The following is a 25,723-nucleotide window of genomic DNA, read 5'->3' on the forward strand; positions in this document are numbered from 1 at the left end:
CATCCAGGGTTCCTTCTCCATTTCTGGAGAGACCTAGGTCTCCTTCCCTTGTGTCCACTCACTCTTACAAGAGTCTTAGGAAAGAAGATGTGGAGAGGTTAGTGAGAAATATTCTCTCAGTGCAGAGCTTGTCAAGTGTTCCATCAGCTCCTACTCATTTGGGTCAGGAGATCTGACCTTCTACTAGACCCCCTGTGCAAGTTCCTCCTCTAAATCCATACTTGGTGTTGGAGATACCATATCTGAGTCATCCGGGCCTGGCTGCATCAGATACAAAAATATCTCTATCCTCAGATCTGAAGCTTGTTCTGAGCTGTTCTGTACCATTGGATCTGGAGAACTCTTGGAATTGGAGCTGCCCTGTCGAGTACAGGGTGTCACAGTCGAATCCAAAGTTCTCAGAGCCATCTCTACACCTTGTAGCCTGAGCACAGGTTAATTTGGCTGTGACTTCAGCCTTAGGGTAGTTCTTCTCAGAGCAGGGAGGACTTCTGTCCAAAGGCTTGTGGTTATTGATTCAAGGGCCTGATCCTGCCAGATCTGCCTTTGAAGTCATGGACGGAACCTTGTCAGAATCCTCTACTAAGACAGTTCCCTTTTCCTCAGATCCTCAGTCTACAGACTTGCTATCTCTTCACTTAGAGTTTCATCTATCCTCTCCACAAGGACAGCCGATACCGAAACCCCAGGCTTCTCAGCAGGGTGTTCTCACCACTTCTGATACCTCCCCAGAGCATCCCACTAAGGAGGTCCAAAGGAAGAGAACATGCAAGAGGAAGCACTTACACTCCCCCGAGGAGTCAATCACGGAAGATACAGACTTTGATGAAGGTGAAGGGTCCCCATGGTCACCTCCTGAAGATGTTTAGTTTGGCAACATCCTTCAAATCCAGAAAAAGAGAGGTGGCTGAAAGTCCAACAACCCTTCATCAGAGGAGTCTGTGCTCCTGGAGGTGTTTGGTATAGGCCTGTCTATCTCCTAGGTGAAACCACCCATTGATGATCTCATAGATTTTATCTCATCAGTGGACATGAACGCCCCATGCACCATTGAACAAATCACCTGGAGACTGGACAAAATTTAAACAGCACCAGAGGACAGACATTTTTGGACAAAAGGGTTGCCTGTTGATGTCATGGTCATGGTGGCTGCCACTAAGAGGTAACTATCTGAAGAGAGTTCCACAGTCCATCCTCTGAAAAAGGAGTCTCGGTCAATGGCTAGGTTTGGGAAACAGGTCTATGCTTTAATGACCTTTGAGTTAAAATCTCTGAAGTATTTACATTTCATCAGGTTACAGAGAGACCTAATTAAGGAACTCTCTGATATGCTTTCAGGATCCATTTCTTATGAAGTACTGGCATCTGTTGCCTCTCAGTTGGCTACCCTGCAGTCAATTTCCAATTCCTCCATGAGGTTAATTTCACATGCGGCTGAAGTAACCTCAAGGGTAGCGGGTTCCAGCATTTCCATTAGGAGGCACACCTGTATGTACCTATGTGATTTTTTTAGAGTGCCTCAAATCTTTGCTCCTCAATGCCCCCTTTGACGGAACATTGTTATTTGGCCCCAGAGTTGAGGACACATTATTCAGCTATGAAAAAGATAGAAAGACCCTGTCTGCCATTGGTGTATGTTTTTCCATGCCTCAAAGATCCTTCTCCAGGAAGAGTAGTTCCAGAACCGCAAAGTGAAGACAATAATTCGTAAAAAAGGTAAGTCCTTTATTAGTTGCCAACTAGTTGGAACTACTCTTCTTGGTGTTATCAGTTTTGCTCTTATTTTCCTTCTCCAGGAATCAATGAGGCACTGGAAAAATGTGGCTCAAAAGGTCTCGGGGTCCTTTCCAGGACACATGTGGAGGAGGATCCCCAGGGTATGGCAGGGGCCTTCAATCATACACACTGCCCTCATGGCAGAGATGGCCCACAAAACCAAGTGTCTAGAGATACCTTTTTCTACAGCTCCTCCAGCACTCCTGAAAGGAGGCCTGATTGTCTCCCTCTGAAGGTGATCATGGGTCAATTATCCCTGCACCAGAGAACATGGTTAGACATAACAACAGACACACTCGTGCAGGGGATCATTTCTGGAGGTTAAATAATACCCTTTTCCCTTTCTACTCCAATCTGAAAAAAATCCTAGATGTTCCACCAAGTCAGAGAGAATAAGCAGCACTTTAAATACAAAAGCTGCTAAAAAAAAAGAGTCATCCAAGAGGTCCCACCAGACCAGATAGAATCCGGAACTTACTCAAGATTCTTTTTCATGCCAAAGAAAACAGGGGGTAGGATACCAATCTTGGATCTCAGCAACCTGAACAAATCAGTTTGACACACCAAGTTTAGGATGGTCAGTGTTCAGTCCATTCTCCCATTTCTGGGCAAGGACAACTGGATGTGCTCGACAGACTTTCAGGATGGGTACTATCACATAAAGATGAATATGCGGTCCAGATGGTATTTACATGTCTGGCTGGGAGCCAGTCATTACCAATTCAGAGTTCTGCTCTTTGGTCTCACCGCAGCCCCCAGGGTGTTCACCAAATGTATGGCAGCAATTGCAGCTCACTTGAGACTGCAAGGATTCTGGGTGGTTCCGTATTTAGATGACTGGCTCATTAGCACTCCAACAAGGCATCAAGTAATAGAGGCAAGAAATCAGGCTCTTCAGACATCTCCTTTCTGGGGATAATGATAAACTAATAAAAGTCTCAACTGGAACCTACTCAAACATTAGAGTTTATAGGGGCATTGTTCAACATAAAGTTAATGATAACCTCAATGCCTCCTCTATGAGTCTCACATTGCAAGCACAGGCCAGGAAAACAATCTGCAGCACCAAAATTGCTGCCTGTTTGATTCTTCAAACCCTATCATTAATGGCAGTGGCAATAACTCTAGTACCATTAGCCAGGGTTTTATATGAGAATTCTACAATGGATGTTAGCCACACAATGGTTAATAATTTATCGACCTATGTCAACCCTAATATGTATTACTCAGATTTGCAAGAGAGATCTCAAATGGTGGATTCAATCAGAACAGGTTCTGCAAGGCCATCCATTCATTCCCCCTCAGCCCAAAACCATAGTAACCATGAACACTTCACATTTAGGGGGGGGGGTTCATTACCTGACAGAAACAGTCCAAAGCACTTGGTCCCCTGAAGAGGCCAATTTGCATATCAATGTCCTAGAGTTGAGAGTAGTACTTTTAGTTGCAGGCCTTTCAAGAAGCTCTCCCCTTGGGGATGTTTGCAATTCAAACAGACAACATGACAGTAGTTTAGTACATCAGCACTTACTTCAACAACCATGGATTCTGGAGCCAACTCCAGACCTCCTATCTCATCCATCAGGCATAACTAATACAGACATAGTGAACCTCAGGCTGACAGCCTGGCTTCTCCAATTCCATTCATAGCCAGACAATCTATTCTCTCCTCTCTAGTCCATCACATACTTTTATCTTCACATAAACCATCAAAACATAAACTTTACTTCAGTAAATGGAGAAGATTTGCTTACTGGGTCCACAAGAATGACGGTCCATTTTCAGCCCCTTTGGAAAGTATCCTTGAGTTCTCAGCTAAACTTTATAGAGACGGGGCTAGCTCCTCCACGGTGAAGGTCCAGGTAGCAGCAATCTCAAATTTCCACAGAGGATTTGAAGGTGTTTCTGTTACATCCCATAGACTATGCAAAACCTTTTTGCAAGGTACTGTTCTTCTAAGAACTCCATTTAGAGACCCTACTGCCCCATGGGAACTTAATCTCATTTTGTAGTAACTTAGTCAACCCCCCTATGAACTGGCAGCTAAACATGAACTAAAGTATCTCTCCTGGAAAACAATTTTTTTCAGTAGCCATTATTTCTGCAAGAAGAATTTCAGAGATTCAGGCCTTGTCTTCAAAACCACCTTATTTGATCTTTCACAAAGACAGAGTCATATTAAAAAATGTTTCCTTTCTCCATAAAGTTGTTTCAGACTCTAATATTAATCAAGCTATCAATGTGCCAGTTTTCTTCCCTAGATTTTCTAACAAAGGTGAATACACATTGCATTTATTAGATGTCCACAGGTAATTACATTTTTACTTGCACAGAACAGAAAGTATCAGAAAGTATCTCTTTTTCTGACATAAGACTAGAAAAAACTCTTGCCAAAATTACTCTATCCAGGTGGCTTATGGATTGTATTTCTTATATAAACAACAAACTGGGCATTACCTTATTGAAACCATTATGACCTCATTCCACTAGAGCCATGGCTACTTCATCGGTCTTCCAGTCTAGAGCTTCCATGGACAACATTTGTGCTGCAGCTACGTGGGCTACTTCCCACACATTTGTTACTCATTACAAATTGGATATTGTTTCCAGGGGTAGAACATCATTTGGTTCAATGGTGCTCAGGAATATCCTTCCTTAAGACCACCTGGAGATGTAGGAAGCTGGGGACTCTGCCTCATATGTTGAGGACAGAATGAAAATTGACAAAATCAGATAAAGAAGACTAGTACTCACCATAAAGTTCATAGGTTCATAGGTGTGTACTAGGCTAATGGCCCTGGAGCCTTTACAAGCCTAGACCATAGGATTACCCTGGCATTGTGCCACCCGACCTTAGTTCCCAGTGCCTCTATCAAGTAGAGCCACTGGAGTTATCCCCGGGGTGAATTTTCTATTTCCTGTCCACTCATCTAATTTCTCTTGAAGAGGGCCAGTGAGGTGCTCTGCTTGACATATATGGGATGTCTGTTCCAGAGCATGGGCAGTCTTTGGGTTATGAACCTGTCCCTCCAGCATGTTTTATTGATTATGATAATGAGGTTGAGGTCTCTGGAGTGTGTGATGCAGAAATATTGGGATTTCTTTAGATGTAGCATTTCTAACAGAGCTAGGTCAGACATTGCTTTGTAAGTCAAGCAGAGATCGCCTCTAATTAGGCGATATGAGACAGAGTATAGCTGGAGTTGTTTTGAGGCTGTCCATGTAGGACAAGTGTTTAAGGCCTAGGATCCTCTTTGTCAGGTACTTTTGTGGCCTCTCCAGTTGTTGCAGGTGTCTAGTGAGGTACATGACAAATGAGGCATTGTACTCGATGATTAGCCTAATGAGGGAAGAGAAGAGGGAGACAATGACCTTTTTTTCCTGGATGCAAAATCCTTAGTAATGAGATGTGCCACATAGAAAGACTTTCTGACTACAGTGGCAAGTGGTGGTCAAAAGAGAGGTTGCTGTCAACCTGTGTTCCCAGATCTCTTATAACTACTTCTGTATTCAGTGGACTACCATCCATGTGGTAATTCAAGGGAACTGGGTTTTTCCCAAGGGGGATGACGACACATTTTTTTGGCATTGATTTTAAGGCCATGGTTCTGAAACCAGTCATTGGTCTCAGTGAGGTCTTTCTGTAGGAGGTCAACATCACTTGGGGAGTTAATAATAGCTCCCAACTTGAGATCGTCTGCGAACTTTGTCAACAAGAGTCCTTTCGTGTTGGCCTGGACTTCAGGGAAGTAGATACCAAATAGGAGAGGACCGAGGACTGAACCCTGTGGGACTCCACTTGTGACTGATCTGCAGTCCAACTTGAGGTCAGCTACTTCCACACTGTGGGTTCTATCTGTGAGCCAGTTTGCAACCCACCTAGTGATATAGGGGTTGATCCCTAGCTTAGTGAGTTTTTCTATGATTCTTGAGTGGGGAATGGTATCAAAGGCCTTGGCCAGATCAAGGTATGCTGCATGAACCACCTTGCCTTCATCCACAGCTCTGGTGACTGACTCATAAAAGTCGACCAAGTTCAGCAGGCATGATCTACCCTTCACAAAACCAAACTGTGCAGGATCCAGAGTTGGGAGATTCCCTATATCCTTGTTTATTAGGTCCATGATGATGCGTTCCATAGCTTTACATATCAGATTCATCAGGCTAATGGGGTGATAGTTCCCAGGGTCTGTAGTCACTCCTCCTTTGTGGAGAGGGATGACTGTAGCAGTGCGCCATTTGGTAAGGACAAAGCCTGAGGTGAGGCTGTGATTGAACAGGGCACAGAGGTGAGGTGCCAGTTCACTCTGCAGTTCATGTAGAACACAGCCAGGGATATTGTCAGGTCCCATAGAAGCTGTATTCTTGGCCTTGGACAGTGCAGTTTTAACCTGTGCAGCAGTAATACTGGGTGCCTGACAATCTACTGGTATTGTGATTGGTCCTTTAGGAGGGGAGAGAGGGGAAACGTTGGCACTGAAGCTGTCGGCCAGTATATTGGCAATATCTGTTGGCTTGGTATGAAAGGTACCATTGTGCAGTAGCTCAGAGCAAATCTGGGTATTGCCATGGAGATTCTTTACATAACTATAGAATGCCTTGTGGTTGTCTTTACTATACGCTGCAATTCTGTTTTCATAGCTAGCTTTACAGGATTTGCTGAGGGATCTCAACTTTTTGTTGAGGCTGATAAGGGAGTTTTTCCAGTCTTGGAACTTTACCTTATTCCACATCAGTTTCCTCCTTCTGTTGTAGAGTTTGTTTATGGCAAGGGACCACCAGATTGGCTTCCTTTTTTTTGAGGAGAGCATCTTGGTTCTATTGGGTATGGTGAGATCGATGCATTTGTGTACGTATTCATAGAGTGCATAGGTGTATGACTCGGCGGTCATGCAACTATTCTCCTCTCCATTTGCATGGGTGCCGAGAAGTTAGCCACCTCTGTTTTTAGGAGCCCAGAGTTAGCCTTGGAGAAGTTTTTCATGGTGGTTACCATTGCGGGGGGGGGGGGGGATGTTGATTTCCAAGGTGATTAGTTTGTGGTCGGATCTAACCAGGGAGGAGTTGACTATTAGTGTAGAGCAATGGTCACCCATGTTAGTAATGACCAGGTCAAGGATGTTGCTACCTCTAGTAGGGGTAAGAACGACCTGGTCCAGGGCATTAGAATTAATGAATTCCAGGAAACGTTGGGCAAGTGTATTGGTACATAAGTAGTTTTCCCAGTTAATGGAGGGGTAGTTGAAGTCGCCCAGTATGAGAGTGTTAGGTTGAACCATAATATTCTCCAGGGTGCTTAGGAATGTGGAGTGAGAGTCTTGGGACATGCTTGGGGACCTATAGCAAGCTACAACTTAAATCAGTGTCTTACTCAATGTTAGCTGCACCTGAAATATTTCAGATGCATTATGTTGAGCTACCAGTCTAGAAGTGTGCATATCCTTTATGAATATGGAAACATCACCACCTTTGGAGCTTTGGTCCAAGTTCTGGCGCCAAAAGTTGTGGAATGAGTTATAGCCTGGTAGTGCAGGGGTGTTTTCTGCTGCCTTGAACCAGATCTCTGTTACAGTACAAATGTCAATGTTCTCCATTTTAAGGAGTGCTTTGAGCAAGTGCATTTTGAGATTTAGACTTCTAGCATTGAGTAGCATGACCCTCCTATTGCATTTGTTTGTAGCTGTTACAATGGTAATTTGGTCTGTAGAACATCGCCTAAAAAGGCACTACAGGGGAGGCACTTCCTTGGAATATAGCTCCATATATAGTCTCCTCTATCTGTTTTTTCAATGCTTCTTTCTGCTGTTTATAGCAAACAAGATCTGAGGTACTTGGGGTTGGTGCATTGTGTGTAATAGAGTAGAATGAGAGTTTTTTGGTTGCCACGAGCTTTTGCAATGACCAAGTCAGAGCCAAGGGATTGGATCTAAAGCCATATGTTCCATATGTTGAGGAAGAATGAAAACTGACAACACAGAAGGAAAGTTGTGGTGAGTGCATAACTTATTTTTTGGAGGGATGGGATTCTGTTCCTGGCACAGGATAGGCTGTTCTGTTGCAGAACCAGAAACAGGATTATGGATAAAAAAAAGTCACTGGCTGATCACAGATGATAAAGTGATAAGGAGCAACTCTGACAAAGGTGCAATGCCTAAAAGCTATAGTAACTCTATAAAAATCCTGTGCAATACAAGATTAGCTTGTTGAATAACAGTGGAACTCTTCTAAAACACAATGTAGCAAAAATTCAATTTCTAAGAAAGAAGCATGCTTTTTTTGCCTTTTTTTTCTTCAGTAATGCAAAGCTATGCATTAATGCTAAGTGTAACCATTAATGGCAGGTAGAACAGTCAAACATCAATAATGCTAAATAAGATTGGGTATTAAACTAATGCAATTTGTAATACAAGCAGGCCTAACCCTCTGTTTGGACAAGTGTCTGATACCAATCAATTGCAACCCACTGTCTTCCTTCCTGAATGTTCTTTCTGCTTTCAAACTGTTATTACCAATATTGTTAGAAATGGGATAAAGAAATCACAAATTGGAATCTCTGCTATGGTCTATACTATATTTATTTGTTTTTATTTTTTATTTTTTTTAATTTGGAGCAGTTATAGCTCATCATGTGGCCTATGTTAACCACCCCCCCTTATACTGTACTATGGTGTCAGTAATGTATATACCTGGTGTGGGAATATAACCCACAGCCTTCTGCACCAAAAGGTGAGTTTAGCCATATACACCTTTAAGCAGACATGCTTAACAGTTTGTGCCTCACTTCTGAAGCACTTAATAGTGTTCGCCTTCGAAAAATAGAATATCAGAGATTAGATATATTCAAAATGCAGTCTGTTCTGGCAACTCTTTCAAGAAAATCTTGGTTTTCTTTATTAACTTTAGTTAAATTACTAATTTATACAATTAAAAAGCAATCCCTGGGCTTCACAAAAAGAGCATAAACATCACTTTCTGACCTGACCTTGGACCTTTAAAATGTCAATAAAGATATTCATTATGTTAAAATACTACAACAATAAAACAATAACAGTACCTCATGAACAAAACAAAGTTTACAAAAAAAGAAAAGAAAAAACTCTGGTTACATACCCAGCAGTCTGTTCTGGTAGGTTTTTCTACTCTCTGGAAAGCCAAACTATTATAATACAGCAGCAGCATGATGTATTTATATGTGTGCAATTTTCATATGAATACTTAATTATATTGAAGGAATAGGTAGGTATATGTTGATTCTTTGACTGTTCTTTTCCATTAGTCATTTTTTGCATAATTGCTAATGTTGCAGTTTCTGAGCTTCTTGGCTTCCTGCTGTAACCCTGAAAGTAATCCCATGAACAGCATCACAAATGTAAATCTTATAGTTACCTAAATGTAATTTTTCTTTACTTTCATCTCTCTGGTTGAAACACATTATGAATTGGTTAGTTATTTTCATTACTGTTCAGCACATACAACTTGCTATCAAGTATTGCTATAATATCTGCTAGTGTCATTGTGTTTAGTATAAACTAGGAAAGTAGAGCCAAGATAAACTTATCACTGAGAAAAAAAAATAGTAAGTTGTTTGCACATCATAAACATATCCTTCATTTGGGACCTCAGCATAAACTTTTGCTAAGTAAAAACACAGATCGGACCCATTTTCCTTTATTATCATAGACTTCTTACACATTTTCCATATACTAATTTTACTACAGCTACTTTTAACAATTACAGATCCTCCCTTTATACCTTCTGGATCATTTGGTAACTGCCTTCTGCCTGCCAATGTTTTTAAAATCCTAAACTTCAAATTACTAAAGCAGACTGTTTTTACAGGGGGTGTGAGTCAGAAAGCAGTTGACATATTTGTAAGACTTATTTGGGACTAGGTGAAAAATATAAAGCTGGATCATATTTCACAAACCTGGAGTCACTAAATTTATATAACATGTGACAAACAGTTTATATTTACTTTGACATCCAGTAAATATCCCACCGGACTACCACTAATAATGTGATGCCACCCCCCCCCCCACTTAAACTCAGGTCAGTAATTAAGGAGCCTTACTCCTCACTACTGACTGCAGTGTGGGAGCATCATGGAAAACACCAGAGCACAGAGCACACACCAGTAAAATTCCACAATTTCCCTTAAGAGCACCACAGGAACATGCTCTAATTTCCTGGGAATGGACTATATACCTCTGTCCACCCCAACTGTAATCATACACTTCAGAGCAATGTGTTGAAATTTAAGACTTCTGACTCTTATCACACTCAAAATAAATTCAAATCTCACACTCTCAAACACTTATGGAAAGTCTGACACAGATTTCCAGCTGTGTCTCCTCCCCAATACAAATGGTAAATGCTGCCATCAGAGTCAGACAGGTCTACACATCCTTCAAAAGGTGATCAATTATTAAAAACTAAATATCAAAATAAATAATAGCTATGACCAGAAGCAGCCAGGCATTTGAAGTGACCTGAGGAGTATCAAACAAGTATAAGCACTCTCTAAACTCTAAAGAATACACTGATTGTCAGCCACAATGTAAAGTAATGAAGAACATTTAATAATAAGTAACATGATTATTAAAATAAATGTAAATCAATAACTTTCAATATACACCAGAATTCAAACACCAGAAATGTAAAATTAAACTGTAGGATAAAAGTCCATCCTTTTAGAAAAACTCTATCTAAATAACTAAACTTACCTAATCTAATTAGATAATACTGTCTCTGATCTAATTTAAAACATAACAGCAAGGCAAAGGCAGGCTTACAGTTTTTGATGAGTCCTTTTTCTTTGGTATCCACTGGACAGCACTCTAACTGAATCTAACTCTTAACTTATGGTTGCTCTTAACTAACTGCTCACAACTGACTTCAGCAGCCTCTTTATAGTCCAGGTTAACAGTCTCAACTGTCTTATTTTAAAAATAACAATCAGCTGTTGGAAAAAGCAACCAGGAACATTCTAATGCCATCACCTACTGATCAGCCGATTCTCTACAGACAGTTTGTAGTTTAGAATCTCCCTTACAAACGTGCAATTAGAAATGTATCAAAACACTGACAAATTATTTAAATATTTTGTATAAATAGGGAAATACTCAGCATTTTAAAAATGCATTTACATTTTCTCAATTAGACATGCTGGCATACAATACAGGTTAATCTGAGAATATACACAAATCTCCTGCCAGACATGCTAACACAGATGACAATGTTTTCATTTTTTCATATTTCTCTCTCCTTTATGACTCAAGCATGGTTTTCAAGTGACCCTTGAAAACCGATGCTTGAGAAAAATGATTCTACCTGACAATATTAACCCACTCCTCTCCTTGACAATCCATCCACATTGGCATTATTAACCCCACTGTGATGTTGTATGGTCATGTCATATGCTTGCAATCCTAGATTCTACCTCAGTATCTTGGTATTTTGCTTACCGACCCTATTAAGCCATGTTAAAGGGTTATGATCTGTGAGTACAGTGAATTTTCTCCCTTAAACATAGGGATTCAGCTTTTGCAAAGTCCACACTATGGCCAAACATTCTTTCTCCATGGCTGCATAACCCACTTCTCTAGGTTGGAGTATATGGCTCAGATAAACCATTGGGTGCTCTTCTCCTTCTGTGGAAACTTAACTAAGTCCAGCCCCTACCCCATAATTTGAAGCATCTACCTGTACAATAAATTCTTTATTGTAACTTGGGCTGGCTAACACAGGGGGGTCCTCTCAGAGTCTCTTCAAGTTTCTGGAATGCCTGTTCACAATCTGTGGTTCACACTACCTTGTCCAGTTTATTCTTCCAAGTTAGGTCAGTAAGGGGTGAAGCTATGGTACTGTAATTGGGCACAAATTTCCTATAGTACCATGCTGTCCCTAGAAATGCTCTCACTTGTTTATTAGTAACAGAAACTGTCCATGCTTGAATAGTGTCCACCTTGACAGGTTCTGGCCTAATTTTACCACTTCCCACTCTGTGTCCTAAGTAAGTGACCTCTGCCATACCCACTTGATGCTTACAGGGTATAATGGTTAATCTTGCTCTACTTAATCTTTCCAAAACCTCCCTCCCATCTTGGTCTACAAATGCTAGTAGCATAACCTTCAATGTAGAGCTTAACCTCTCCACAATACCATTAGTTTGGGAATGGTAATGGGTGGTCTTTAGATGTTTTACCCCACAACACTTCCATAGACAATTCAGCAGGTCTGACATGAAGCTGAAACCTCAGTCAGTCAGTATTTCCTGTGGAAAATCTACTCTGCTAATATTCCTAGCAAAGCATTTTCCACATTCTCTGCCAAAAATGGATGACAGAGCCACCACCCCAGGATATCTGGTAGCATAGTCTACTACCACCATGATGTATTTCTTTCTTGTAGAACTTGGAGTACTCAGAAGTCCCACAGTATCCAGGGCCACTCTCTGAAATGTGTCTTCAATAACAGGCAAAGGCATTAACAGATCCTTAGCCTTGCCCCATGCTCTATCAGTGTTTTGTCACTGTTCACAGGTCCTACAATATCATACTACATCCCTCACAGTCTCAGGCCAGTAGATATTTTGCATAATATGTCTCTTACTACATTTTATGCCCATATGACCTGAGAAAGGAATGTCGTGCTATGGCTAAAAGTGGCAGATGGTAAGCTATAGGCACTACCATCTGCTGTATTACTTTGCCTTTTAGCCCATCTCCAAGAAACCACTCTCTATACAGCAAACTTCTATTCCAGTATACAGACTCCCCTCTTCCTTGAGCCTCAGGGGCCCCCTTAGCCATCTCCTTCAAGCTTTGTAATGTCAGATTCGTAAAGTCATCCTATCTCAACTCTACCTTTGTGACCTTCCCCAGCTCCCCTTCTGCAGAAAGCCTAGTCACTTCCAACAGATGCACCTCACTGTCACTCTGGGTACCATCACCCACCTCCATCCTCACAGTCACCATGTCCAAGGGAACATCAGTACCCACTGGTAGCTGTACCAGATGCTACCTTCTATGAAACAGTCACCATGCCAGTCCCAGCTTCAGGTATAAGATCTTTCTGGGTCTCTGCCAGACTACTGGACCTACATGCATTTCTTCAAGTCTGACTTTGTGTCACTGGGTGTACACAAAGTACTGCATCATCAAAGTCATTCCCTATCAGGACATCTGCAAGAATATCCTCAAACATGCCTACTTGCTTGATTCCTCTTCCACCCTCCCAGTCAAGATGAACTCTAGCCAAAGGTATTTGGAATGGGGTCCCTCCCAATGGTCTAACTAGAGTGGACTGCCCAAGCAAGTACTGGTCTTCTCTAACCACTGCAGGCTTCACAATGGTTATATCAGAAGCTGTGTCCCTCTTAGCAGTTAGCTGTTTACAATCTACTAGGACAGAATATAAATTTTGGTGATAATTTGGCACCCCAGTTGATTCTAAATAACTGACCACTGGCAGTTTGTCATCCACAGTTACTGTCTCCTCACTTTCAGTTTCTCACCTTGCCTCGATGGACATTTGGCTACTGTGTGTCCCCTCTGGTTACACTTGAAACATCTAATCCCTAACAGTGCACTTGGATTAGTAGTTTCTCCCATTACTGGTGCACACTTTTGGAGTGGTTAAGACGGCCTTCCATGGGTTCACTTATGTCCATGTGCAGCACTGGGTATCACTTTCTAATGCAGTGGTGCTCTGCTTGCCAAGTAGAGATCCCCTTTTCTCCCCAACTCCTCTGCAGATTTACACTCACTGTCTGCTAACCAGACATTCATATCATCAGGCAAAGTACTGATGGCTTGTTCCCTCACCAAAAGGTCTGACAGTCTCTCAAAAGGGGTGACCTGAAACCCAGTCAGCCATCTGTGAAAGTAAGTACTTAAGTCAGCAATATAATCAAGTGCACTTTCACCTGCCTTGTGTCCATGTTCACAAAACTTTTTTCTATATGCCGCAGGTATAAGTTTGAAACAGTCAAGCAAGCAACATTTAATTTTGTCAGAATTCAAACAATCTACATCATTTAACTTTGCTATAGCTTGAACAGCTTTACCATGCAATAAGGGAGTCAGGAGCCGAACCCAGAGTTTACGGTCAACATCATATTGTCTATATACCCTCTCAAAAATATGAATAAAACTATCAAAGTCATCCCCATCCCTGCACTGAGGAAAACGTTTACTGACCTTTACAGCTTCTAGGGTCTGATTATTCCCTTCCCCATTACCTCAATTACCATCTTGAAGGGATTGAAGCTCCATTTCATGCCAGTGCTGTCTCTCATTGCCCTCAGCTTCTAAATGTCTCAGTCTCTCTTCGGTCTCCAGCCGTTTAGTCCCAGTTCATATTTGTGTTGCTTCTACTTAGCATCCAAACATTGGGTCTCCAGGCGCAGTCACTCTTTCCAGTTCATATCGACACTGCTTCTCCTCAGCCTCCAAATGTTGGGTCTCCAGGTGCAGTCTCTCTTTGGCCTCCATACATTGCGTTCACTTCTCAGCCTCTGGTTCCAATCTCCTTAACACCCGACAGAATCTCAAGTCCTCTGAAGAAAATGTGGACTGTCCCATCTCAGCAGAATGCACATCATCAAAATCAAACTGGATATCCTCTGAATGCCAGGTCTGAGCTGTGGCTGCAACCAAGGCTGAAATCATTGCTTCCTTGGTCAGGTTAGCATGCACCAATCCTCTGGCTTCACACTCCTTAGCGAACTGGATCTTTGTTAGCTTGCTAAAATCTTCTGCTTACATCTTTGCCTTCTATCCCTGACTATCTAACCAAACAAAATAAATAAAACTGTGGTGGATTGAAATTCTGAATGTTTACCTTGTGGCTGTCAAAAGTACACACATTAATGACAACTACTCATAGACTACTGGAATCCAATTAAAAATCCCACTCAGCTGCCAACCAATAATGTGATGTCTGATTAATATTCCACTGGACTGCCACCAATAATGTGACATCCTCCACTTAAACCCGGGTCACTAATTAAAGAGACTCAGTCCTCACTACTGACTCCAGTGTGGGAGCATCACAGAAAACACCAGAGCACAGATTCCACAATTTCCCTTAACAGCACCACAGGAACATGCTCTAATTTCCTGGGACTGGACCATATACCTCTGTTCACCCCAACTGTAATCCCTTATACACTTCAGAGCAATGTGCTCCAATTTAAGACCTCTGACTCACTCACACTCAAAATAAATTCAAATTTCACACACTTAAACACTTATGGGAAGCCTGGCATAGATTTCCAGCTGTATCCCCTCCCCAATACAAATGTTAAATACTGCTACCAGAGTCAGACAGGTCTACATGTCCTTCAAAGAATGATCAATTATTAAAAATTAAAGATCAAAGTAAATGATAGCTATGACCAGAAGTAGCCAGGCATTTGACCTGACCAGGAGACTATCAAACAGGTATAAGCACTCTCTAAACTCTAAAGAATACATTGATTGTCCAGCTACAATGTAAAGTAATGAAAAATATTTAGTAATAAGTAAAATGATTATTAAAACAAATGTAAATAAATAATTTTAATACACACCAGCATTCAATCACCAGAAATTGAAAATTAAACTGTAGGATAGTAGTCCAGCATTTTAGAAAAACTCTATCTAAATAACTAAACTTTCATAATCAAACTAAAGAATACTGCCCCTAATCTAATCTAAAACATAAGAGCATGGCAAAGGCAGGCTTACCGATTTTGGTGTGTCCTTTTTCTTGGGTATCCACTGCACAGCACTGTAACTGACTGCAACTCTTAACTAACTGGTACTCTTAACTAACTGCTCTCATCTGACGTCAGCAGTCTCTTTAACAGTCCAGGTTAACAGTCTTGTCATTCGTTGGTCAGGATGTAACAGACGAACATTCGTGGGTTCTGTTCAAACAGCTTTATTATGTACAAACACATCAGGAATGAGGCAATGATGTTAATTTAGATAAATGTATAAACAAACTGACTCTCCCTCTTTCATACATGCTCACTCTCTGTCTGCACTCTCAAAATGGCACTGAAACTAGCATGTGCTTGCTATTTATATGCATGTGCCAACCTTGGAAATGCTTCTTAAAGGTACAACACACATACATATTCTGCATCCTCTGTCTTTGAGAAATGAATCATACTTTACTGACAAAATTGATAGACATCCAACAGATACAAGATAATTCTTAGACATGCAACTATACAGAACTAGATACATATATACAACTATGTCCAGATTACTGTGTATTTCACACAAGGTCTGGAGATACAACTAAATTGTCTGATATAGAATTTAGAGTTAGGTTTAGCAACTAGGACTGTCTTTGTTGAATGTTCAACCTTGTGAACATCAGGAACCTCATCAGAATTAATAATGGAAGTTGAGACATGTTCGGTAACAGGAACATTGTCTGGATTGCTCCGAGATCTAGAGTCTGTATCATAAGAATGATGCTGAGATATTGGTTCTGATACAGGAAGAAGATGTCTGAGATTTTTCCTGTACTCCACACCATCAGATTCTATAACATAGGATCTTGACTTGGTACATAAACGTGTTACTTGACCAATCTGGTCAAAACCTTTTGCCATTTGTATCCTCACTGTCTCTCCTTTTTTCAATGGATAAAGAGATCTGCTCTTTTTATCATAACTGGACTTCTGAAAAGAACGTTTTCTGAGTAGTTGAGCTTTAATTACTCTGTTACTTTTAGCTTTAGGCCTCAACAAACCGGAACTGATAGGCAAGGTTGTTCTGGTTTGCCTAGATAAAAGTCTTTGAGTAGGTGAGCCAAGTATATTGTTACGGGCTATGTTTCTGACATTATGTAAATTCAAAAAGATGTCTGTATTGTCACACTTTGACTTCTTTAATAATTGGTTTGCACTCTGTACTGCACATTCAGCTAAACCATTTGACTGTGGGTATTCAGGGCTACTAGTAACATGTATAAAGTCCCATTCTCTTGCAAATTTCTGAAACAATTGACTGGTAAATTGCGTACCACTGCCAGAGATAAGCTTATGTGGACTACCATGGACATTTCAACTTGGTAATAACAGTAGTGGACATTAGGTTAGGCAACAAATCAATCTCAAATCAGTTCGAATAAGAGTCAGACAACAGTAAGTAATGCTGATTGTTCCACTCGAATATCTCAGTGGCTACTGTTGACCAAGGTAGTTCAGGTACTTGACTTAGCTAAAGTGGTACTTTTTGCAGATGCCATTTAGTACTATTGCATACTGAACAAGATGAAAGTATTTTGTCAATGACTTTTAACTAGAGAAGACCAAAATATTAGTCCTCTCACCCTTATTTTGGTAGATTTGAAACCTGGGTGGCCATGATGTAAAATTGGAATATAATCATGTTGTAAGGAAGCAGGAACAGCAACTTTAGAACCTTTGAAAATAATGTCATCTTCCATCAACACCTCATCTCTGTAAGGAAAATAAGGTTGTACTTCAGGCGGTACACTGGATTCTTTGACAGCCATCCTACTTTGTGGTTAAAAAATTATGCACTTCCATGACATCAAAGTCAAAATTCTGTGTGTCAAACTGTTTCATTGTATTTCTGGGTGATCTGGATAAGATATCAGTCAGATAAAGAAGTTTGCCTTTCGTATAGACCATTTTGAAGTTATACTTTTGTAATTTGAGCATCAGTATTTGCAATCTTGCTGGAGTGGAAAGAATAGGCTTCTTTAAGATAGTAAATAGAGGTTAATGATCAGTTGCAATCTGGATATCTCAGCCATAAACATAATCATGAATCTTTAAACATCCAAACACAATTGCCAAAAGTTCTTTCTCAATTTGAGCATATTGCATTTCAGTTTGGATAAGAGTTCTAGATGAATAGGCTACTGGTATGCCCTCTTGAAGAATAACTGCATCAAGACCAAACTTTGAAGCGTCACAGGAAAGAGTAACTGGTCTATTGACATCATAGTATCTTAGTGTAGGTGAAGCAGCAATTTTCTGCTTAAGATCCTCAAAAGCTCTCTGGTGCTGTTCTAGCCAAGACCATACAACATTTTTGTGTGTTAGCTCTCTTAAAGGTGCTGTCAGTTCACTGAAATATGGTGTGAACTTGCCCAAATAGTTAACCATACCAAGAAAACACTGTAGATCTTGAACATTATCTGGTGCTGGCACCTCAAGAATAGCTGCTTGCTTAGACAGGTCTGGCCATAGACTTGTACTGGTAAATAAATGCCCTACATATGAGACTTGTGGTAATCTGAATTTGCACTTCAGAGGACTGAGCTTTAAGTTTACTGCATGTGCTCTGTCTAAAAATTTCTTGAGGTTTCTATCATGCTGTACTTCACCATTGCCTCCAACCAACAAATCATCTAACATTATGGCACAGGGATAACCTGAATAGATTTCTTCCATTGCATGCTGGAAGATTTCACTTGCAGAATTTATTTCAAATGGCATACTGAGAAATCTATATCTTCCAAATGGAGTACTGAATGTAGTCACTAGTGAAGATTTGTGATCAAGCATTACTTGCCAAAATGAACCCTTTGCATCCAAGATGGAAAATACAATGGCATTCATAGTCAGAGCTGCGGATTCTTTGACTGTTTGCATGGGATGATGAGATCTCTTTAATGCCTTATTCAAATCTCTTGATCTCTGGAATCCTGTTTCTGGCACCATGTCATTCACTGGGTCAGGATATAACAGATGTGCATTCGTGGATTCTGTTTAAGCAGCTTTATTAGGTACAAACACATCAGGAATGAGGTAATAACTTTAACTTAGATAAACGTATAAACAAACTGACTCTCTCTTTCATACATTCCCACTCTCTGGCTGCACTCTCAAAATGGCACTGAAGCTAACACCTGCTTGGTATTTATATGCATGTGCCGACCTTGGAAATGCATCTTAAAGGTACAACACACATACATATTCTACAAGTCTCAACTTTCTTATTTTAAAAATAACAATCAGCGGTTTGAGAAAGTTATTTTTCCTGTCAATCATCTTATAGGTTCATAGGTTCATAGGTGTTTACTAGGCTAACGACCACAAGGGCCTTTTTAAGCCTAGCTATGCCTCCCAAATCTATGACAAGTCCTGATACCCTTGAGAAGGGTAAGAATGGGCCTAGGAGATGAACCATTTACAGGTTACCTGTGTCCATTAGAGATATAGGTGGCACACCAGGGATGAATTTCCAGTTTTCCATCCAACTGTCCAAGTTGCACATGAATTGGGTTAGGGAGGAACTCTGCTTCACATGGATGGGGAGGCTGTTCCATGGATGGGGTAGTTTCTGGGATATATTCCTTTCCCTCCAGCAGGTCCTATTTATATCACAAGCAAGGTTTAAGTCTTTAGAATAGGTAATTATGGTGCTGTTTGCTTTGTGGATATGCAGGAGGTCAATCAGAGTGGGGTCTGACAATACCCTGTATTCCAGGCATAGATCTCCCCTCAAAAACCTGTAGGAGACAGAATACAGGGATAGGGCCTTGAGGTGGTCTGCATAGGACATTTTACTTATGCCCAGTATTCTTTTAGTGAGGAACCTCTGTAAACATTCCAATTGTTGGATATGCCTGGTTAGGTACATACCAAAATGGGCATTGTACTCAATAATACTGTAGGTCTGATGAATGCCGAATACAGTGGAACAATGACTTCCTTGGACTTAGATGCTATACCTTTGTTTATAAGTTGCACAACGTAGAATGATTTCCTCACCACTGTAGACATGTGATAGTCAAAGGCTAGATTGCTATCTGTGTCCCTAAGTTCATGACTACTGGGTCAACCCTAAGGGGTGTGTTGTCAATATGATAGTTACCAGAGATGGATGACTTCCCAAAGAATACTATTATGCATTTATTGGCATTTAGTTTTAGTCCATGGTTCTGTTCAAATAATCACCTAGCAACCAGGAACATTCTAATGACATCACCTACTGATCAGCTGATTCTCCACAGACAGTTTGTAGTTTGAAATCTCCCTCACAAACATGTGCAATTAGAAATGAATCAGAACAATGACAGATTCTCTAAACATTTTGTATAAACAGGGAAATGCTCAACATTTTAAACATATTTACATTTTCACAACTAGACATGCTTCATACAAGTTAATCTGAGAATATACCCAAATCTCCTGCCAGACATGCTAACACAGATGACAGTGTTTTCATTTGCTTCACGCTTACTGCCCACAATGATGGTTTGGTATAAATTATGCTAAGTATCAAACTAAAGGTACAAAACAGGGTGCGAAGATTAAAACAGAATGCTTACAGGTGTGTGTAAAGATCAGCTAGCAATGACAATGTAACTATGTACTAGGGGTGGGATAGTATGACTGGGTCAGAATAAATATGCAATTCAGTGGTGAAAACACAACAGTATGTATAATGCCATTATAGTCTCTCTCTCTTGGCCTCTCAAGGTCAATAACGTGCATGTAGCATGCGAGAGACAATGCATATTCAAATGCACAATGATGCGCCATGTTGCGCACACATTATAGCACAGCTAATGGCTATATAACACACTCTCTGTTGTTTTTATATTATAAATGGGAAAGAAATGGGTACATAGAACAAGCAGAAAGTGGGCAGAGCAAGCAGAGAAACACACGGATGTTTTTAGATTTGTAAGAAGAGTAGAAAGGGGAGAAAACATGGGAAAGCTGTGGGCAGCAAAGACTCTTTAGGGATGGCAGCAGGGGGTGGACAAACAGGCACAAAAGATATAGATTAACAGGGGAGATGGTAACACAAATGGTGTTGGAAACACAAGTGAAAAACGGAGACAGAGGGAGTGAGGGAGGAGAGATAGTGATGGGAAGGATTAGACAACGAACTGGGAAAGAAATGACACAAGGAAAGGGGACACCATGATGGGGATAGGGTAAGCTGCAAGTTGACTGCTATGTTGCACATGGCTGCACCCAACACAAGGTCATTCACCTCCATGACAATCTTCTTTGCTGATCCAGGAAACTCTTGACTTATTGGTCAGAGCCAGGCAATTGTGCAACTATGCTAGTCACACAAGGTTGTACTCCAGGATACCAGTGCAGGTGTCCAGCAACATGTTCAGCAAGGCTATCTGCAGGACTCCTTTCTCCTGCTGAATGATATTTTAGAACACATCTGTGGCACACACCATGGGAAGCCTACACCTTTTCCACAGTCAGACCACCAGAGGACACTAGAGAATCCTCTATGTTCATAGAATCATAGGATTATAGAATGTTACTAAGCTAATGGACCTACAGCCTTTTTAAGCCTAGCCATCCATGCCCCAAGTTTACCATTTATCAGTGCCCACCGACTATAATGGCTTTGGTATATGCCTGTGCCTTAGGGCATCTAGAAGTTACCCCTGTCCATAAAGAACACAGATGACAAGCGAGGGGTGAATTTATTATTTCCCATCCATTGGTCCAAACTGCATTTGAATAGGCTCAGGGAAGAGCTCTGTTTCACATAGGCTTAGGTACAGGCAGCAGTAACCTACTGATGACTCCATAGTCAGACACACTGACGTCCCACTCACCAGGCTGAACAAGGAGAGGGTCACAGTAAGCTGCCTATCGGGCGCTAGAATCCGCCACATAACACAAGCACTCGGGTCACTCCATGGCAAGTACAAATATGACACAGTCATTGTCCATGCTGGTGTGAACACCTGTGACGTACCTCCCTGGACTACATGAAAAGAGACATAGAGGAGCTCTCTGATTATGTAGCCCAGGCAGGTATGACCCTAACCCTGAGCAGTATCCTTCCTTCACCAAGAATGATGCCACAATATAGAGACAAGATGATCAGCTTTAACAATTGGCTTAATGTCTGGTGTCATTCAAAGGGGATCCAGTGTCTGTCTGCCTGGGATGACATGCTTGACAAGCCACGCTGCTTCGCAAGGGACGGCTTGCACCTGTCACCCCTGGGATTCCGGATATTGGCTAAGGCTCTTGCCACCCCATAGTGCCTTTTTAGGCAAGGCTCAAATTCTAAACCTACCACCCTAGAAAACAAAATGGGAAGAAACTGAGGGTAATGCTGCTCAATGCCAGAAGTCTAAATCTCAAAATGCACGCACTCGAGGCCCTTCTCAGTATGGAGAACATTGATGTCTGTGCTGTAACTGGAAACCTGGTTCAAGGCTCCTGAGAGCACCCCAGCACTATTAGGTTTTACCTCATATCATGCTCCGCCCCAAAACCCGGACCACACCACAAAAGGAGGGTGTATCCATATTCATAAAGGATACTCACACCTCCAGGTTGGTGGCAACGCATCAAGCTTCGGAAACCATCCAGGTGCAACTAACCATAGGCAAAACTGCTCTACAAATTGTAGCATGCTACAGGCCACCCTCTCAAACTCAGGAACCCCACACAGCCTTCCTGAAGACACTGGAGGGTATAAATGTATCTCCAAACACCATCATATTGGGTGACTTCAACTACCGAATATAGACTGGGAACATTACTCAAGCCCTAACTTTCTAGCCCAACGGTTCCTGGAGTTCATAAATTCAAATGCCATGGAACAGCTAGTCACTGTTCCCACGAGAGGAGAAAATATACTAGATCTCATTGTCACAAACATGGGGACAAAATGCTCCACACCGAAGTATATCCCTCATTGGTGAGATCTGATCATAAACTAATCTCACTGGAAATCCACATCCCGCCCCCACCCCAAGCAAAAAGACCATAGTGAAGAACTTCTCTAAAGCAAACTTCACACTACTCAAGACTGGTGTGGTATCCTTCAAGGCCCCTGAGCCAGAGGAAACCACAACCCAAGCTGGAAGCCCTTACAAATGCCTTCTATGAACACCTCCAGGACTGCATGGATCAGGCAATCCCAAATAAAACCAAGACTCTTTCCACAAAGGGCAAACGTCCAGTCTGGTGGACCCCAGCCATTAACAAACTTTACAATAGGAGGAGAAAGCTATTACATGATAGAACAAAATCCATAAAAGGGAAGTCACCCCTGATCATTATTAGTAAAAAATACGAGCACTCATAAAATCAACTAAGGCCAATTTTGAGAGAAAAATTGCCATGGATTCAAAGGACAATCATAAGGCCTTTTTCAGCTATGTTAGGAACCTGGGTGGAAACTCCCAGATATGCTCAGAATTAGTCCAAAATGATACAAAAATCACTGAACCCACAAACATTGCCAACATACTGGCAGACAGGTTCAGTGCAAACTTCACCCCTCTCCCCTAAAGGAGAGATAACTATCCCAGCCGAGTGTAGCCTCCCGGACATCTCAAATGCGCAGGTGAAAGCTGCTCTCTCTAAAGCTAAAAACACAGCATCAATGGGACCGGATGGTGTCCCCGGCTGTGTGCTACACGAGCTAAATGAGGAATTAAACCCGCACATAAGGCAGCTGTTTCAGCCTTACCACAGGATACGTGCCCAAGGAGTGGCGTACGGCAACTGTGGTCCCACTCCACAAAGGCGGTGCCTCTACGGACCCTGGTAATTACCGCCCCATAAGCTTAACAAGTCTAGTCTGCAAAGCTATGGAGAGGATCATAATGGAGCTCATAAACAAAGATATAGGGGACTTGCAGACATTGGACCCGACCCAATTTGGCTTTGTCAAGGGAAGATCATGCCTTTTGAACTTGGTTGACTTCTTCGAAACAGTCACCAAGGCCATTGATGAGGGAAAGGCAGTCCATACAGCCTACCTTGACCTTGCAAAGGCTTCGACACAATACCCCACTCGGTATTGTAGAAAAACTTACCAGCTTAAATGTAAACCCATATGTCACAAGATGGGTTGCAAACTGGCTTAAGGACAGAACCCACAGGGTTAGAGTTGCTGGCGCTGTGTCAGACTCCAAGCCGGTCACAAGTGATGTCCCACAGGGCTCGTTCCTTGGCCCCCTATTGTTTGGCATCTACTTCTCAGAAGTACAGGCCAACATGGGAGGACTTTGGCTGACAAAGTTTGCAGACGACTGCAAACTGGGCGCCATAGTGGAAAGTGCATCGGACACAGATATCCTTCAGAAGGGACTCACGGAAACAGATAGCTGGTGCCAGAGCCATGGCCTGAAGTTAAACGCCAAAAAATGTAAAGTCATACCCTTCGGGAAAAACAAGGTAACCCCAAGCTACCATATAGGTGGCAATCCACTAAGCACAGAAGAGGTTATCAGGGACCTGGGGACCCAGGTTGACAGTGGCCTTTCTTTTGACACTCACATTGCTAAAGTGGTTAGAAAGACCTTCTACATTGCCCACCTGATCATGAAGGGATTCACATCCAGATCTAGTGAGGTCATTGTTCCCCTGTACTCTTCACTTATCAGACCAATGATCGAGTACAATGCCCCATTCGGGATGTATCTCACCCGACATCTGCAGCAATTGGAGAGACCCCAAAAGTTCCTCACCAAAAGGATAAAGGGACTCCAAAATCTGTCATATGCTGCCAGATTGAAGAAAACTCCAGCTCTATTCAGTCGCATACCGTCTGCTCAGAGGTGACATGTGCCTGACATACAAGGCCATGTCCAACCCGGAATTAATGGACATGCTCCACCTCAAAAATCCAAATCCACCAAAACCACTAGAGCAAGCGACTTAAACCTTAGCACGGATATAAATAGGACGTGCTGGAGGGATAGATTTATCACTCAGAGACTCCCTATGCTGTGGAATAAAATCCCGGTCCATGTGAGGCAGAGCACCTCGCTGACTCTGTTCAAGAGAAATCTAGACCTGTGGATGGGAGATCGTAGGTTTACCCCAGGAATCATCTCTGTGTCACTGCTGGACAGAGGCACAACAAACTAATGGGCACAGTATTTTTTCATATAAGGGGTGGCGTAAGCCACAATAATTTGGGCTAGGCTTATAAATGCCTTAGGGCAGATAGCCTAGTATAAACCTATGAACCTATGAACCTATGTAGGCACTGTTGGGTTGTGTGAGGTGGATTATGATCCCTGCATCTTTGGGTCAGATATGAAATGTAGTGAGCAGGGTTAGGTGGGGGGGCACACCAGATTAGGGATAATGGATAGGGGTGATGTTGAGCACACAATGGCTATGCTTTCTTGGACACAAGCAAATGTAGACTGTTGACAGGGGGTATGTCACAGTACAGTCTGTCTCCATGCTGTCCTACTTGACCACTTTGGGGGAACTATCCTGTGATATTACAGTATGGTAGGCCTAGCACCTTATGGTGGTTTAGCCTCCACATGGATGTGTGACTGTTACAAATAGTGTGAATATTTTATGTCTACTCACTGACCAAAACTGTATGTCCACATTTATAGGTAGATACCTGGCTCCTTAGGTGAAGAAGCATATAGAGACTGGTGTGTTACTGCAGGCCCTCTATAAGCATGGTCAGCAGATACTGGGCAAAAAGAAGTATGAGCAGACCTTCTGCGAGCATGTATGGTGTGAGATGGTGGCAGTTGTGAATACAGTCCATTTGGCTGCAATAGTGTATCCCATCAGGTCCATTGCAGGATCAATGACTTGATTCTGTTTGCCTGTCAGAATGCCCACACCATTAAAGGAGAGAAGGACTGGACTATAAGTGTAAATACATCATCACAGATGACCCTCACTGAAATGTAAGACTGCCTCTTGTACTTGTCTGTGGAGGCTGACAGGAAACTGATACCTGGAGGAGGCCAGAATGTGAAAGTTGAACTAGATGCACCATCACTTGTCTCTGTTGGAGATGCACTAGGTTGGTGTTTCCTTATGTAATTTTAGTTGCATATCTGTTCCTTGAGTTATGAGATGCACAGCACCACATTTCCTCTACATGGACATCTGGGATGCAGACATTAAGGCATACCAGGCAAGGTACATTTATTTACATTCTTTCCATAGCTGTTATTTGTACCATTAAAGAGAAGTGGG

Source organism: Protopterus annectens, chromosome 6.part0 (assembly GCF_019279795.1).
Source record: "Protopterus annectens isolate FY-2018-M chromosome 6.part0, PAN1.0, whole genome shotgun sequence".
Taxonomy (NCBI): Eukaryota; Metazoa; Chordata; order Ceratodontiformes; family Protopteridae; genus Protopterus; species Protopterus annectens.